Genomic DNA, 17,043 nt, shown 5'->3' on the forward strand with positions numbered 1-17,043 from the left:
CCCAAGTATTGACGGAAGCTCGCCGTTAGCACGAGAAAGCGGAAACAGAGGAAAGGTCTGGAAAGGCCGACGACGCTCAACCCCGCCCTCTGCCCCGTGGCCGCCGCCATCTTGGTGAGGGCAGCGCTCTTCCCAGCTTCCTCCGCGGGACGCCGGGGACCACGCCGGCCGAGCGGTTGCCGTGGCAACGGAAGCATCCTTGGGCGCGGAGGCCTCCGGGGAAGTTCAGGGGAATGCAAACCTTTTCATGTTTTCAGCACCTTGGCCTAGGGTGCTGAGTCTCCTCTACTAGGATGTCAGCCTCCGAACTGGAAGGACCCTTCGAGGCTACTCTCAGTCTGCGACCAGGAAACTACCAAAAAAGAGAAGAGATTTTGTCCAGAGCCGCCCACAGTTGGTATAAGGTCAAGATCTTGACCCTGAGACTCCTGCCACCTAGTGCAGCGCCCCTTTAACGCCTGCACACTTGTATTCAGTGGCTCTGTTAACAGATTGGGCAAGTTACCTACCGTTGCCTTTATGTGCCCCCTTTCACCATATGCAAACAAAGAGCACTGAGGCAGATGCTTTCTATGGTATTTGGTGAGAGACTCCTCACACCTCATCTCTGTCTTTAGTCCTGAGGAGCAGCCCCCCTGATGCCCACGGAGGATCACAGCTTCCTTCCAGGGGCAGCGGAGGAAGGAGAGCTACAGAAGGATGATTATCCACATATCCCACCATCCCGTGGGAGCCCCACCCCACCCCGCACCCCCTCTTTAGGAAGCCCATCGGAGTCCCAGTAAATGTGCAGAATGCCACAGTAGCAGGGACCTTTCCATGAACCCACTTCTCTGCAACTCAGGTGACTCACAGGGCTTCAGAGTTCACCATGACCCTGTGAGAGGAGGACATGGGTTGTCAGCCACATTGTGCAGGTAAGGAAACAGGCGCAGAGAAGCAGCTTCCTCTCGTCTCACAGTGGCAGAGCTAGGGCTGGAACTTCCAAACCCTGTTCAGGCCAGGATTTTAATTTTAAAAAGCAGCAACTGGGGCACTTGATGTCTCAGTTGGCTAAGCATCTGATTCTTGATTTCCACTCAGGTCATGATCTCAGGGTCATGGGATAGAGCCCCGCCTCTGGCTCCTTGCTCAACTCAAAGTCTGCTTGAGATTCTATCTCTCCCTCTGACCCTTCCCCTCCCACATGTGCTCTCTTGTTCTCTCTCTCTCTCTCAAAATAAATAAATCTGAAGAAGAAGAAGAAGAAGAAGAAGAAGAAGAAGAAGAAGAAGAAGAAGAAGAAGAAAGAACAAAAGAAGAAGAAGAGGGAGGAGGAGGAGGAGGAGGAGGAGGAGGAGGAGGAGGAGCAGGCGGCACCAGCCTCCAAAACCAGACACTTTAACAGGAACTGTGACTCCTCCACCCATGAGTCTTAGCTCAAGCCCATGTTCTGCCATTTTATAACTGGGTGATCTTGGGAAAGTCACTGCCTGGCTCTGAGCTTCAGAAATCCATAAACCAGGGGAAAATGATCCTCCCAACAGGTACTTGTGAAGGTCAAGAAGAAGAGGTCCATCTTACCTGCCTGATTGGGACATTTGCTTTATTGTGGTGTTCTGGAGCCAAGCCCCATGTCTCCGGGGTCTGCTTGTACAGAGAATAAGATCTGCCCCCCACCTCGGGAGGGACATTCTGCCTGGAAAGATAAGGAGTGCTTACTCTGGTGAGAGAACAAGTTATTTGACCTTTATTTCCCCTCAAATTCATGGTCCCAACCTCACCCCCTTAATTGGCTGGGACAGGTTTCCCTGCTACTAGGGAGACCCAGGAGTTGACCCAGGAGACGCCCTCCACTGATGAAGTAGTTTGTAATATTTTCCCACTAATAGGCATTACCAAACAATCCAATTGTCTTTCCTTGTTTGTCACAGTGACACCACCCATTCATTGATGGCTTCCTGGCATCCCCTGGAAGGTGCCATGGATTATAAAGTTCATACGGAAAGGGAACTTAAGGAGAAGCAGTTTAGAGTTTGTCAAGATATGAGCCCTAAGCCCCAGTTTTTTTTAAAGATTTTATTTATTTATTCATGAGAGACACACAGAGAGAGGGGCAGAGACACAGGCAGAGGGAGCAGCAGGCTCCATGCAGGGAGCCCTATGTGGGACTCAATCCCGGAACCCCGGGATCACGCCCTGAGCCGAAGGCAGACAACCAACCACTGAGCCACCCAGGTGCCCCAAGGTTTATCCATTCATTCCTGCAACAAATTATTTGTCTACTTTAATGTGTTAGCCCTAAATGCCTTAGTGCCAGCTAGTCTGGGGCCTTCCCACTGCCTTTTCTTTTTTAAAGTTTTTAAAAAATATTTCATTTATTTATTCATGAGAGATATATAGAGAGAGCGGCAGACATAGGTAGAGAGAAGCAGGCTCCATGCAGGGAGCCCGACGAGGGACTCGATCCTGGGACTCCAGGATCACGCCCTGGGCTGAGGCAGACGCTCAACTGCTGAGCCACCCGGGTGCCCCATAAGCCCCAGTTTCGAAGGAGAGAAATCCTCCTCGGACAATGTACAAGCATGTATAAGTTAATCAACTCAGAGTTGGCTCAGGGAAGCCACGTAGGGATTTCAGAAGGCCATACATAATTCATGACCAAATGAATGATCCAAATAACTGTTTCTGGAACTTACAAAAAGGGGTAAGATTTGTGAGGAGAGACTGTCTGGTAAGGCTGCCTGGAAGAGGTGGGTCAGAACCAGGCCTGGAAGATGGGGAGGATGAGGCAGAAAAGAGATCAGATGAACTTTTTGATTTCCTAGTGCAGATAAAAGTTATGTTTACACCGAACTGCAGTCTATTAAGTGGGCAAGAGCATACATCTAGTGCAGCCTGGGTGGCTCAGTGGTTTAGCGCCACCTTCAGCCCAGTGATCTTGGAGACCCAGGATCGAGTCCCACTCAGGCTCCCTGCATGGAGCCTGTGTCTCTGCCACTCTCTGTATCTCTCATGAATAAATAAAGTATTTTTTTAAAAAAGAGCATACATCTAAAAAGGCAAAACATACATACTTTAATTTAAAAATACTTTATTGCTAAAAGAAAATGTTAACTATTATCTGGGCTTTCAGCAAGTCATCATTGATTGTAATCATTGATCACAGATCACCATCGCAAATATAATAAAAATTTTTGAAATATCGCGAGAGTGACCAAAATGTGAAACTGGGAGGCAAAGGGAGCAAATGCTGTCGGAAAAACAGCACAGCAGATTTGCTCAGCGAAGGGTTGCCACAGAGTTTCAATTTGTGAAAAACACAGTATTTACAAAGTGCAAGAAGAGAGGTTACCAGCATCTCCTGCAGAGCCTGGAACGATCCCCGACTGTGGATGTAAGTGCCCTCGAGATGGCTGTGGCTTGGTATGAGTTGGGACGTGTCCTGGGCCCTGGAGGACATGGATGGACAGGGAGAAGGGGTGATAAAGACCTGATCTCCCGACAACGACCTGAGCTTCCTCCATGGGGCTGGAATCACCACCCTCAGTGTAGGTCCTGAATTTTGGAATTTTGGTTTTTAACAAACAGCAACCTGTAAACCCAGAGGCTTTGTCATAGACTGCCGCCCCCGCCCCTACCCTAGATAGGCCCCAGCTCCAATCTGAGCTCTGCTGTTTTGTAGCTGGCAGATCTCGGGCAAGTCACCCTTTGCCTGGGAGCCTCAGCTGTCTGTAGAATTAAGGATGATGATCCCTCCCAAGACAGTAGTTAAAGAGACAAAGATTAAAAGGAGAAGCAAATGGGAAAGTACCTCGTGAGTGATTCACTCGGCACAGAGGACACAGGTTTTTATTGCCATGCCTCACTGCAATTATTTTGCCCAACTGCTTCAGAAGGTGGAGCCAATGGTGCACTAAAGGGCCTTAGGATGCTCGGGCCCCTGCATCACACTCCTGCAGGAAGTATCTTACGTGGAGATTCTGGGGCCCTGTCTCAGACCTATTAGATCAGAGTCTCCAGCTGGATCTATGGGCAAACACGTTCCTACGTGTCCTGAGTGAATCCAGCAATTCCATCTACGGAGTGATGGCGCAAAAGGGATCCCAGCCCATTCCATCAGAGGGTCCCCTCCCCCAAGCCCCATGGCCCTGGCCACCAAAGAGTTTCACTCAAACCACTCTAATACCACGTTCTGGTCTGTAACTGCACAGAACCCCTGCTAGACCAGCCAGTGAAGGTGGGGACATCTCTACGTCCCTCATTCCAGCAAGAAGAAGCTACCAAAGGTAAGACCTACATCCAAAAGCCAAAGATGTGTCATTGTCTATCTGTCAGGAGGAATGTAGAGGCCGCTCTTAGGCAAACAGGCTTGAGAGATGGAATGTAGAAAGGGTCTCACAGTGACGCCCTGGCTGAATGCAGACAGGCCCATCAGGCAGCGCTCCTCAAAATATCCATAGGCCCTAACTGACCAATGGGCTCCTTACAACCAGGCACAGTCACCAAAAAAGGGGAAATTCCATATGTTCTCACACCTCCTCACCTTTCCACTTTATATTGTTTTTTTTTTTAAGTTTTATTTGAGAGACAATGACAGAGAGAGAAAGAGAATCTGAAGCAGACTCTGCCCTGAGCACAGAGCCTGATGTGGGGCTCTATCCGACAACCCTGAAACCATGACCTGAGTCGAAACCAAGAGTCAGATGTTGGGCAGCCCCGATGGCCCAGCGGTTTAGTGCCACCTTTGGCCCAGGGCCAAAGTGGAGACCTGGGATCAAGTCCCACGTCAGGTTCCCTGCATGGGGCCTGCTTCTCCCTCTGCCTGTGTCTCTGCCTCTCTCTGTGTGTCTCTCATAAATAGGTGGATAAAATCTTAAAAACAAAACAAAACAAAAAGAGTCAGATGCTTAACCAATGGAGCCATCCAGGCACACCACCTTTCCACTTTAAACACAGCCCCCACCCACTGCCTCCTTGCAGACAGCCTCTCCTCTGCTGACCTGCCTGCCGCTTCCTTGTGGTGTGTTCAGTAAACTTCTATCTCCCTTTAAAAAAAGAACAAACAAACAAACAAAAATAGATCAGAATCTCCAAGGAAGGGCAGGTCTTGGAGGCTACATTTTCACAAAGCTCCGAGGAATGGTTTCAATGCCTCCTGCAGTTTGCAGATCATCGTGTCACAAGCTCAGAATGGACAGTGCCCTTGCACATTCAGGTGGGCATTTTAAGTCTCCCAACAATCCCTGGGCCCCAGGGGTCTCGCCATCCAGGAGGAGCCCAGGATGTTATGTGGGCCCAGAGAAGGCTTCCTGGAGGAAACGACATCCCAGCTAAGTCCTAAAGGAAGAGCTGGTGCTCCCCAGGCTGAGAGAGGCAGGGTGGCAAAGCAGAGGGCACAGCTTGTACCCCAGGGCAGCCAGGGGTACAAGGCACAGCCCAATGTGGCAGGGTGACAATCAGTGGGGGCAGTGACAGCCATCCCAGTCCGTGTGGGAATACAGGGAGAACCGCCACCTCTGCCAGAGGCAAGGGTAAGAGGTGTCAGCAGGGCCTCAGCAGGGAGCTTTGAGCACCTACTCAAGGATGGATGGATAGGATTCTGGGGCTCGAAAGTGGGGTGAGGACATCCACCCCTTTCGACAGGGCCTAGTCAGGGCTGGCCCTGGCTCTCACCCTCCAAGCTTGCTCCTCCTCCTCCTCCCTCCCTCTGCTCCAGAGTCGCTCCAGGCAGGCGAGCGACCTCTCACCTGGCCAGGCCCTGCCACTGAAAGTTGTGTGACCCCGGGAAAGTCCCAACTCCGCTCTGGCTCTGGGCCTGGGTCCCCTCCTAGATCCCCACCCTCTGTTGCCAGGCTCAGTCTGGGAAAGCTAGGCTCCTGGGCCCCACATTCCTGGAGAAGTGCTGCCACCCAGTGGCCTTTGGGAAAATCACCTCCCGGAACCCTGGAACCCTCGACAGAGTCCCTATTTTTCCACTGGAGTCACTGCCACCACTGGCTGGCCTCTGACCACCTGCCCAGCTCTGGGCTGGCCGGCGAGACCCAAGTCTCTGTACCTGGTGGGCGATGGGTGAGCCTGGTTGTAAGGAGCCCATTGGTCAGTTAGGGCCTATGGATATCTGGATATCCATGGATATCCACCACCATGGATGATATCCATGGATATCCACCACCATGATATCCATGGATATCAACCACCATATCTAAAACACCCCCGGTCCCACCACCTTTTCCATCCTCCCCCACCACCCAGCACCCATGACGCCCACCACCAGCTGGAATGAGCCCATCCTTGGTGTATGGGTTCACTGCCTGCCTCTCCCACACATGTGAGCTCTGTCTGGGTGGGACCTCACTCTTCCTGTTCCCTGACGTAACCTGTGGCCTGGACATAGAGGTGCGGGACACGTCCTTACAGAAGGAACGGTCGCGTGGCTGGAGAGCACCATCTCTAGGGGCTGTGGTGATGTTATATGAGCTAATGACTGGGCGCTGCTTCGCCCGGGGCTTGGCGCAAAGGCCCCCCAAGGGTCAGCTGCCCACACTACTGCAATTATGCTTGATTCTAAAACCCATTATAAGGTGGCTCAGTGGTTTAGCGCTGCCCTCAGCCCAGGGCGTGATCCTGGAGTCCTGGGATCAAGTCCCACGTCGGGCTCCCTGCATGGAGCCTGCTTCTCCCTCTGCCTGTGTCTCTGCCTCTCTCTCTCTGTGTCTCTCATGAATAAATAAAATCTTAACCCCCCCCCAAAAAAAAACCCATTATCCAAATCTCTATGCTGCTGATGAACTCACACACTCCTGGTTTCTTGACCTTCACCGAGCGCTTTGAAGCCAGCGGGCTGTCAGTGAGGTGTCAGGCCTTGTGCTGGGGCCCATGACAGTGCTGAGAAGAGGGCACCTTGGCAGGTGTGAGGAGGGGTAGGGTGTGGCACAAGAAGAGGTCAGTGAGGTGGCGGGGGTGTGGAGGGTGGAGGGGCAGATCACATGTTATTGCCACCCCTGTTTCCCATTAGACTCTTCCCAGTTCATCACTACTGGTAAGGCCGGGGGCCGAAGCCACATGTGTCTGACCCGGAGCCCACTTTGTGATCCCTGTGCTTTCCGGGCTGGGCGCGTGTGGACGGGCGACCCAGCCTCCAGCCTGCTCAGCGGCACAGGAGGGCAACACTTCCCAGTTCAGGGCCTGAGAGAGGCTCCAAGTCCAAAGGGGAGCCCAGTGGCCGGGGCCTGATTGTAGATTGGAGGGTACCGACAGAGCATTGGCTCAGTGGCAGCTATGCGACCCTGGAAGCATCACTTGACCTCTCTGAGCCCTGGTCTCCATGGGAAAAATGGGTGTCCTAAGAGCCTGCGTGTCGGTTTTAAGTCAGACTGTGACACTGCCCTGCTCCAACCCCTCCACCATCCCTCCATCATACACAGAATAAACTTACTTCAGACCTGGCCCTGGCTGCTCCTCCAGCACATGGCCCACTTTTCCCCACTGTTGTTCACATTCTGTTCCAGGGCCTCTTGCCATTCCTGGAACATGCTGGAATGTTTCCACCTTACAGCATTTGCCCCTGCAGCTTCCTCTGCCTGGAACATTCTTCGCCTCTTCGCCATGAAGTGAGCATTCCCTCACTTCCTCAGTGTCTCTACTCACCGGTGAAGTCCTCAGGGAAGCCCTCCCTATGCACCAGCTCGAGCACAGCCCCTGGAGAGTTTCTCCCATTCATTTCCCAGGACTACAAGTTGCCCTCGGGCAGGAACCTGGCCTGTCCCGGTCACACCCCGATGCCAACACTCAGCACAGTGCCTGGCACGCATAACATTGATGCATACCTATTGAGTGAATAAATAACTGTGTCATGGAGAGCCCTGCTCAGAGACTGGGTAGCAGTCAGGGACAGCAGAGGCCTCCAGTTTCAGGATCGGGGCCCCAGACTCCATCTGTATGGCACAGGGCAGCCACAGGAGCCTAGAAGAGCAGTTAGATCCATAGTTGGCTGGACCCCACCGCTACTGCAGCAGGTCAGTGGACGTGGGGGGAGTCTCCCCTCCCCCAATCTGAAACAAGGTCGGAGAACAGGGCTCAGGGACTGCGCGACCCAGACCCACCAGGAATCTGGGATTCCAGACAGAAGGGGGCACTGGTTCAGTGGGTCAGCCTGTGGGGGGCAATGGGTCTGTGGAGGCTAGATTCCCCTAGGGACAGGAGAGTCCCTCCCACTCTGGCAGCAGTGGCTGAGGCAGAGGATTAGCATTGCTCAGAGCCATTTGCATCATTCCAGAAGCCCCTTCCCAGCTTTGATGAGGCTGTGGACCTCCTTGCCCTTGGGGTGCAGGGCAGCTCCCTCCACTCCTCTCAATGGCCTCTTGCAGTAGTGGGGCGTGGGCTTCCGTGGGGCGCCACCTCCAAATCAGCTCTATTCCTGGCTCTGCTTAGCATGCAATGGGCTGACCCCTGACCTTCCCTCTCCCCCCTCGCCCACCCTTCGCGCTCTGCCCCCAGAGTTAGGTCAGTGATGAAAGCCTAGCAGGGTGGAGGGAGAGGGACAGTGCCTAATTGTTCCCCCGCCCCTGGCAGACCCGCTGGCCTCAGGGTGGCTGGCTCTTTGCTATCTCGGCTTCTCCCCTCCCCCTCCCCCACTGCCATTCTCTCCTTCAGCGTCTCTAGGTCCATGAGGTCCCAGGCTCAAGTGGGAAGTCAGTAGCCATGTGAATGCCAGGACATCCCCAGAGGTTACAAATCAGCAGGTCTGGGATGGGGCCTCATGGTTCAGATACAGGGCAGGAACCCTGGGAGGACCCCACTTTGGAAAAAGCCTAGGACCAGAGCCAGAAGACCCTGGGCAGCCTGGCCTTCTATGAGCCTCCACCGCGTGTGAGATGGGATCTCGGGGTGCTTCAGGGCGAAGCCAGCCCCACAGGAAGGCTGTGAGGATGACATGTGACAGATGTGAATGTGCCTGCTCCCCCCTTCCTCTCTAATCGGCCGCACCCCCACCTGATGCGTGGGGTCTGTCCACCTCTCTGTCCCGTCCCACCCGTCTGGTGGTCCATCTTTGCTCCAGGAAGCACCACACCGGCCTGATCACTGCAGCTCTGCGAGACGCCTTGATATCTGGCAGGGCAAGGGCCCTCCCTCCTTCTGCGAGGGTGTCTCAGCTATTCTTAGTGATTTGCCCTTTCTTACCGCTTTTAGAACCAGCTTGACAAGCTCCACCGAAACCCTGTGGGGGTTTGATCAGGACTGAACTGAATCTAGACGGGAATTGGGGAAGAACTCGATGATATTGAACCTCCCCGCACAAGTGAGTAGCTGTCTCTCTGCTCTTCCTTAGGTCTCTTTCTTCTACTTTTTATTAAGAAAATGTCAAATGTACAAAAAGAGAGAGAAGAGGATAACGAAACACTCTTGATCCATTACCCCTCGTGGCCACTGTATGTCCAGCCATAACCCTGTCCCCCCCCCCGGCCCCTCCCCCTTCCCCAAAATTCCTTATTTTCAAGCAAACCCCTCTTAATGTCTTCTAATGATGGTTTTAAATTTGAGGATCTTACTTTTTGTTTTCGAATAGTTACAGATCGAAGAAGGTCGCCAGAACAGAGTTCGTGCGTGCCCTTCCACCCATCCACCGACCTTGTTGAGATTCCACTCACTTTACGTGGATTCGCACACACATGTGAGTGTGTGTGTGTGTGTGTGTGTGAGTGTGTGCAGCCGTGCAGTTTCCTCCCCTCGTGGATTCGTGGAATCACCACCACGAGCCTGACACACAGCTGTCCCAGCCCCGCAAAGACCTTCCCTCTCTCTCCCCACCCTTCCACCCTTCCTGGTCTCCTCTCTTTACTTTTGTCAGTTTGAGAACCTCACGTTGATGAACCACACAGCGTGGAACCTTTACAGGGAGGCTTCCTTCATGCAGCTTCATTCCCCTGAGCTCCAGCCAGCCGGCTGCGTGTATCCGTAGGTAGTTTTTATCATGTGCACTTGGTATTTGGTTCTTTTATATTAACATTATTTCATCTACATGTTTCCATGTATTGCTTGTGGCCGTGTACTTGCCATGCCATTTCTCATTTTCACATTTATTTTTTATGACAAAATTGTATAATTTATTATTCAATAAATGTTCTTTTTTATTTTATTGTTTAAATTTTATTTGAATTCAATTAATTAGCATATAGAGTATTATTAGTTTCAGAGGTAGAGGTCAGTGATTCATCAATGGCATAGAACACCCAGTGCTCATCCCACACGTGCCTCCTTAATGCTCGTCACCCAGTTACCCTGTCCTCTCACCCCTCTCCCCTCCAACGACCCTCAGTTTGCTTCCCAGAGTTAAGAGTCTCTTATGGTTTGACTCCCTCTCTGATTTCATCTTATTTTATTTTTCCCTCTCTTCCCCTATGATCCTCTGTTTTGTTTCTTACATTCAACATAGGAGTGAAGTCACATAATTGCCTTTCTCTGATTGACTTATTTCGCTTAGCGTAATACCCTCTAGTTCTATCCATGTCATTGCAAATGGTAAGATTTCAAATTTTTGGTGACTAAGTGATATTCCATTATATATATATATAAGTATATATATATATACATACATATATACATATGTTTATATATATATATATACTACATCTCAATAGTTAGTTCCTTTTTTTATTGATGAGTTGATATTCCATGGTTTGGATGTACTAATTTTTTAACCATTCATCACTGAAGGGCATTTAGATGCATTTAGATTCCTTTTTTTAATGAGCTCAGTACCCAACAGGGCTCAAACTCACAACCCCACAGTCAAGAGTCACATGTTCTGCTGACTGAGCCAGCCAGGTGCCCCTATTTCTTATTTTTAGCTATTACAAATAAAGCTGCCATGAATAATCATGTATGTATTTCGTGGGGATATTTCTCTGCAACAAATGCCTAAGAAGGGCAGTCTCTGGGTCATACAGTAAGTGTATGTTTAGTTTTTTTTTTTAGGAAACTGACTAACTATTTTCCAGAGTGGCTGCATCTTAAGAGTAACATTTTATGCTTTTCTCTGTAAATATTTTGTTAGAGTCTATTTTTATTATTATCATAAGTGGAAGATTTTTTTTAAATGATACTTTGCTTGCTCTGATGTTTATAAATGCAATTGCTTTTTATTGAGGTCAACTTTACACAAAATAAAATTAATCATTTTAAGGGTGCCTGGATTGGCTCAGTTGGCTAAGCATCTGCTTTCCACTCAGGTCATGATCCCGGGGTCCTGGGAGTGAGCCCCATGTTGGCTCTCTGCTCAATGGGGAGCCTGCTTCTCCCTCTGCCTCTACCCTGTGCTCATGTCTCTCTGTCAAATAAATAAAATCTTTTTAAAAAATAAATAAAATTAATAATTTTGAATTGTACGGTTCAGTGGATTTTTAGTATATGCACAAGATGTACAGCCATCCCCATGAATCCCAGAACATTTTCATCACCCCAAAAAGAAGCTTTTACCCATTAGCAGTCACTCCCCATTACTCCCTCTGCCCCCTCAGCCCCTGACAACTGTTAATCCACTTTCTCTATGGACTTTCGTATTTGGGAAATTTCATATAAATGGAATCATACAACGTGTGGCCTTTTGTGTCTGGCTCCTTTCACTGGGCATCAGATTTTCAAGGTTCATCCATGTGTTGCAATTCGTTTTTAATATTGATTTGATGTAGAAATATCCTGTACCTCTGTCAGATTCCATTCATGGTTAATTTCATATATTATTTTGGGCTTTCTCTGTAAACAATCACGTCATCTGCAAATGATGCCAGCTTTGCTTCTTCCTTTCCAATCCTTATACCTTGTCGTTGTTGTTTTTTTTCCCCATCTCTTACTGCCCCATCTAGGACCTCAGGTACAATATTAAATAGACACATGGATGTGAGAAAACTTGTCTTGCCCTGACTTTTAAGGAATTTTGTCCATTGTCCCTTTAAGAACCATGTTTGTGTTGGGTTTTGTAGATAATCTTTATTGGTTGAAGGAAGTTCCTTTCGATTCAGTTTGCTAAAGCGTTTTTATCATAAGTAGATGTTGAAATGTATTGCCAGTGCCGGAAGGATCGTATGACTTTTCTCACTTAATTTATTAACGTGACAGATGGCATTTATAGACTTTCAGATGTTAAACCACACTTGCATTTCTAGAATAAACCCCATCGGTCATGAGGTACGTATGCTTTTTTATCCGTTGCTGGATTTGTTTTGCTAACATTTTATTAGGGTCCTCGCATTGAGCTTCACAAGTGGGACTGGTCTGTAAGGTCCCTTTGAATGTACTATTAAGTGGAAAAGAGCCATCTCTGACCTAAGTGTCCCTCTCAGGTCCCTGTCTGCTCCCGCAGCTGGAGAAGGGTAAGGAGCCACCACCAGATTCCCCGAGGTAGCTGCAGAGATTCAGGATCTTGAGCTCTGGAAGGGTCCTCGAGGGTCCTGGGCCTCTCGTTGGAGAGGAAAGCTTAAGAGAAATCTTCCCCTCCCTTCTTCTTCTGGTGGGGATTGCCCTCCAGAGGAAGTGGCTGAGAAAGGCCCAGGGTCAGGGGTTAATGACCCCATTGTGCTGGGGCTGACGGGCTGGCAGTGGCAGCCCCAGGAAGATCCCCTGCTCCGCTCTGGGCCATCCTCCTAGAGAGGCTTCCCAGCTGGCCTTTGATGACTGCTGAGGGCCACCCTCCGTGCCATGGGGACCTGGGCCAGCCTCTTTGCTGGGGTCTGGTGCTGAGGCCCAGGACGTAGGCCTCTACTGTTCTGCTTCCCACCCGCCCCCTTTCCCAAGGGCGCTGGCCACGCCTACCCCCTACCCCCTGACCCCCGCCTCTCCCCCATCTCAGGCACCCTGTCCCTCTGGCGAACGACCACGTCCTCAGAAGTGACCTGATGCAGTCCAACTATCCCACATTTGGGATGGGAACCGGGTACGACCTGGTCTAGGCTCTCCTCGGGAGCAGCAGCAGGGGCACAGCCAGGTCCCAGGACTTCCCACTCACACGTGCCCCTTCCCAGGGGGGCTGGACGCTGAGGTGAATCAGGTGCATCCTCCCTCCAGGGGCTCACAGGCTGGCAGGGAGGAGGTCAGAACGTGAAGAGAAAAGTAGAAGTGTGGGTACGTGGGTGGCTCAGCGGCTGAGCGTCTGCCTTCAGCTCAGGGTGGGATCCTGGGGTCCTGGGATTGAGTCCCACATCGGGGTCCCTGCAGGGAGCCTGCTTCTCCCTCTGCCTGTGTCTCTGCCTCTCTCTCTCTCTGTGTCTCTGATGAGTAAATATATAAAATCTTAAAAAAAAAAAAAAAGAAAAGAAAAGTCAAAGTGTGGCAAATTCAGTAAGCACAGAGTACTATGGGTGTCCGAAGAGGAACTCCTAGCCCAGCCAGGAGGTCAGGGAGGCTCCCAGGAAATAATGCTGGGCCAATTCTAAAAGAGTGAGCCAAAGTTTGGCCAAAGAGAGTGGATGCAGCAAGGAAAGGCGTTCCAGGCAGAGGGAACAGCATAAGCAAAGGCACAGAGTAAAACCAGCATGGTGTGTGTGTGAGCCACAGCATTTCAGTGGTGAGAGGTGAGGCTAAACAGGTCAGCGGGGCCAAGTCTTCCAGGGACTGCTATGCCATGTTAGAGGTTTACACTGACAGTTTGTCACTCAGGTGGGAAAGAGAGCTGAGAGCCAGGTTCTAATTGTGCCCCTGTCCTCATTCATCCAGCTCCCAGAGCAGCAGTGTGACCCAGGGCAGGTCACTTCCTCATGAACAGACTCCCACAGGCTGGCCCCCTCTGGGCTGCCTGGTCCCGGCCCCCAAGTGGAACCTGGAAGACCCCGCTAGACGAGCACAGACACCCCTTCAGTGAGGCAGGCGAGGGACGGGGTGTGCATAGGCTGTTCTCGGTTCCAGATTGGAAGTAGGGTGTGGGGGACAGGAGCTTGAAAGAGAGGGGTTCAGGGTGAATAGCAGGTCTGCCTTTTGACTGCAGCATCATCCACGACAGCATCATGAAGCCACATCGGCCCTGGATGACCTAGCGGGGACTTCCGTTACAGGCCAGAAGCAACCCCCTCGATGATATTGGATTTTCTGTTATTTGTAGTCAAAATGCCTTCCTAACCGATCTAAGCTCCTAACCTCCAGCTGGAAAAAATATAAATACACTCCAAGATCTTATATGTTCACAGAAGAAGATTTTCCAGAGAAATAGGACGCCTTCTTAAAGACAGGATATGTGTCCCACCTTCATTTCAAATAACTTTAAAATCTGCAAGCATTTATTAGAAATACAATAGAGACAAAGCACTAAAAATGTGTAAATCACTTGCAGTTCCATCACCCAGAAATAACAAGGTTAGCATTTTGGTGTGTGTTTTTTTTTTTTTTCCAGGTTTTTTCCCTATAATTCTAAATTAAGTTGAGCTCACAGCATGTCATTTTTTCCTTTTTGCTTTTTATTGAATACGTATGTATTATCTCATCACATCTTGGTTTTCACTTAAGATTATACCAAAAATATTTCCATGTCATATAAAATTCTTCTTAAACACCATTTTTTAAAAAAAGATTTTATTTATTCATGAGACACAGAGAGAGAGAGAGACAGAGAGACAGAGACACAGGCAGAGGGAGAAGCAGGCTCCCTGCGGGGAGCCCTACGTGGGACTTGATCCCAGGACCCCGGGATCACACCCTGAGCCAAAGGCAGGCGCTCCACCACTGGGCCACCCAGGTGCCCCAAATTTTTAAGCTTAAGCAACTGGTTTCGTTTGCCTGATACCCTCCCTCGGTCTGTGCTCCTTTCTGATGATCTTCCTCTCACTCTGGTCTGGGCTCAGAGATCAGAGCACCGAGGTATTGAAACTGTGTGAGAAGGGGGCAGACAGGGGCTCTGGGTGCAGGCTCCCCCGGGAGAAATGCCTATGGGTGCACAGCCGTGGCAAAGCCTGCCCTGAGTCTGGTCCATTTGGAGCCCGCACAGGACGGGGCATGGGGAGCTAAGGGGAGGTGCTTGGAAATGTGCGAGAGCAAAGCAGCCCACAGGCCAACAGCTTCCAGGCCCTTCTGTGTGCAGGCTGGGGACTGGCAGCCAGTGGGGCAGAAGGTTGGTGTGGCCCACGCTTGAGAGAAGGTGCCTGGAGGCCCCAGGAAGCTTCTGGGAGCCCCTCTGCCTCCCGCACTGGACAAGGGGAGGACAGCTACCCAGGACCGGGACAGGGACACCCCAGAAAGCTGCAAGTAAGCTCCCGATGATGGGCCTGCGGCTACTCAGCACAGGAGCACATGGCAGGGCTCAGAACAGGCGGAGGAGGAGGGACGCTGCTGTTCTAGACGAGGCCCCCCTCAGCCCAGCTGCCCGCGCTGGCTCCTCCCCCAGCCCCACCAGCCCTCGCTGATTCCCAAGGCTTCCTTCTTCCAGGGCCTTCTGGGGAGACACCAAACCTCAGGATCCCCCACAACCCCTGGCCTCTCCACTCCCCTCCTCCATTGCAGAGGAGAGGCCACTGGGCAGGAGTCCCTTGACCTCCCCTCCTCGGCCTGCAATTGACTTTGCAGCCCCCATCCCATCCCCTTCCTTCCCTCGGGTTGGGGTCCCCCCCATCCAGCTCAGGACCCCCACTCCAGGAGCCGCTCCCCCACTTAGACCACCCTGCCCTGCACCATCAGCGTCTCTTCTAAGAACAGCCCACAATCCTCGAGTCCCCTTCAGCCACTGCCCTATAACTCTCCTTGCCTTCCCGGCCCAGCTCCCCTGAAGACCTGTCTACACCTGCTGTCTACACTTCCTGGCTGAATGCTCCTCCCCCAGCCCCTGATCCCTGTCTGGTGAAGGCTCCGTGGCATGGGACCCCCTCCCCAGACTCCCTCCCTGTCTCTGGGCTCCTTTGCTGGCCACCTGCCCCTTGTGATGTTGCACCTCCTTCTCTGACCCCCTCCACCTGCTCCCAGCTCGGCCTCTCCCTGAGGGTTCATGACCCAACCAGCTCCTCTGCACCCCCAGACCTCAGTCTCCAGACCTGTGAAACCAAGTGTCTCCATCTGGTGGGGCTGGGGGGTGTCCTCAGGACCTCCAGCTCCTCCCGCCCCTACCTGGTCCTACACTTGGCCTCTCAGGCCACACCCACACCCACTAGTGTCCCCAGCCCTGTCCCGCCCCCATGCTGTCTGTCCAGCCCTCCACACCATGCGCATCCCCTCTGCTGCTCTCCACACCCCAGCCCTGGCTGGTCCCTGGCTCCCACTGCTGCCCACAGAGCCCCTCCTCCCCCCACCCAGCCACCCCCTGGGCCCCTCTGCTGGCTACATCAGGTTACCAACTATTTCCCAAAGCACCACCAGTTTCCCTGCACAGCCTTCTGCTCCTGCTGGCACCCTGCTTGCTACCTGTCCCCAGAAACTGAAGCCCCGCCCGGGGCCACCTCCCCCTGTGCCCACATACCTTGCAAAGCTGGCAGTAGCAAGCTCCTTCCCGGGAGCCTTTGCCGGATGTCCCATCATCAGCACAATGTCTGTCCTCCCCAGGGTGGTGGGGGCTCCCCTGGGCCTGCAGCCCTGACTCTGCCCGCCCCCCCTGCAGTGATGGCACAAAATCAGCGCCACTGCGGAGTGCTCACTGTGGGGCAGCCGTGCTCCAGGCCCTGCAGCCTCCCTCACAGCTGAGAAACGGGGAGGGCCAGGGCACCTTGTGCCAGGACGCCCCGGGCCCTGCCCCTAACGCTCAGCTCGAGGATTACCAGGGTCCGGGTGCCAGCCCCTTGGCCCTGATCCGTGGAACATTCAGCTCCCCTGCTGCTTACCCCATCCAGTCCTCCAGCTCTGCACCCCTTTGACCGGACCCCACAGAGGTCCTGAGAGCGGAACTGGCCCCATCCCCCTGCTGGCCTCCTCTGTCTCAGAGCCAAGGACAGAGGTGTGGGGAGGGGAGCTGGCCCAGCCACATTCTGAAGGGGCAACTGAGGCAGGCCTGCATCGTCCTCCTGTCTTCTGCAGATGCCTCCACCTGGGCTCATAGCCAGGCCGCCCTCGGAGCATCTCCACACATCCCCACTGTGGGCCTGGGGCCTGGGTCAGTCA

Source organism: Vulpes lagopus, chromosome 5 (genome assembly GCF_018345385.1).
Source record: "Vulpes lagopus strain Blue_001 chromosome 5, ASM1834538v1, whole genome shotgun sequence".
NCBI classification, from domain to species: domain Eukaryota; kingdom Metazoa; phylum Chordata; class Mammalia; order Carnivora; family Canidae; genus Vulpes; species Vulpes lagopus.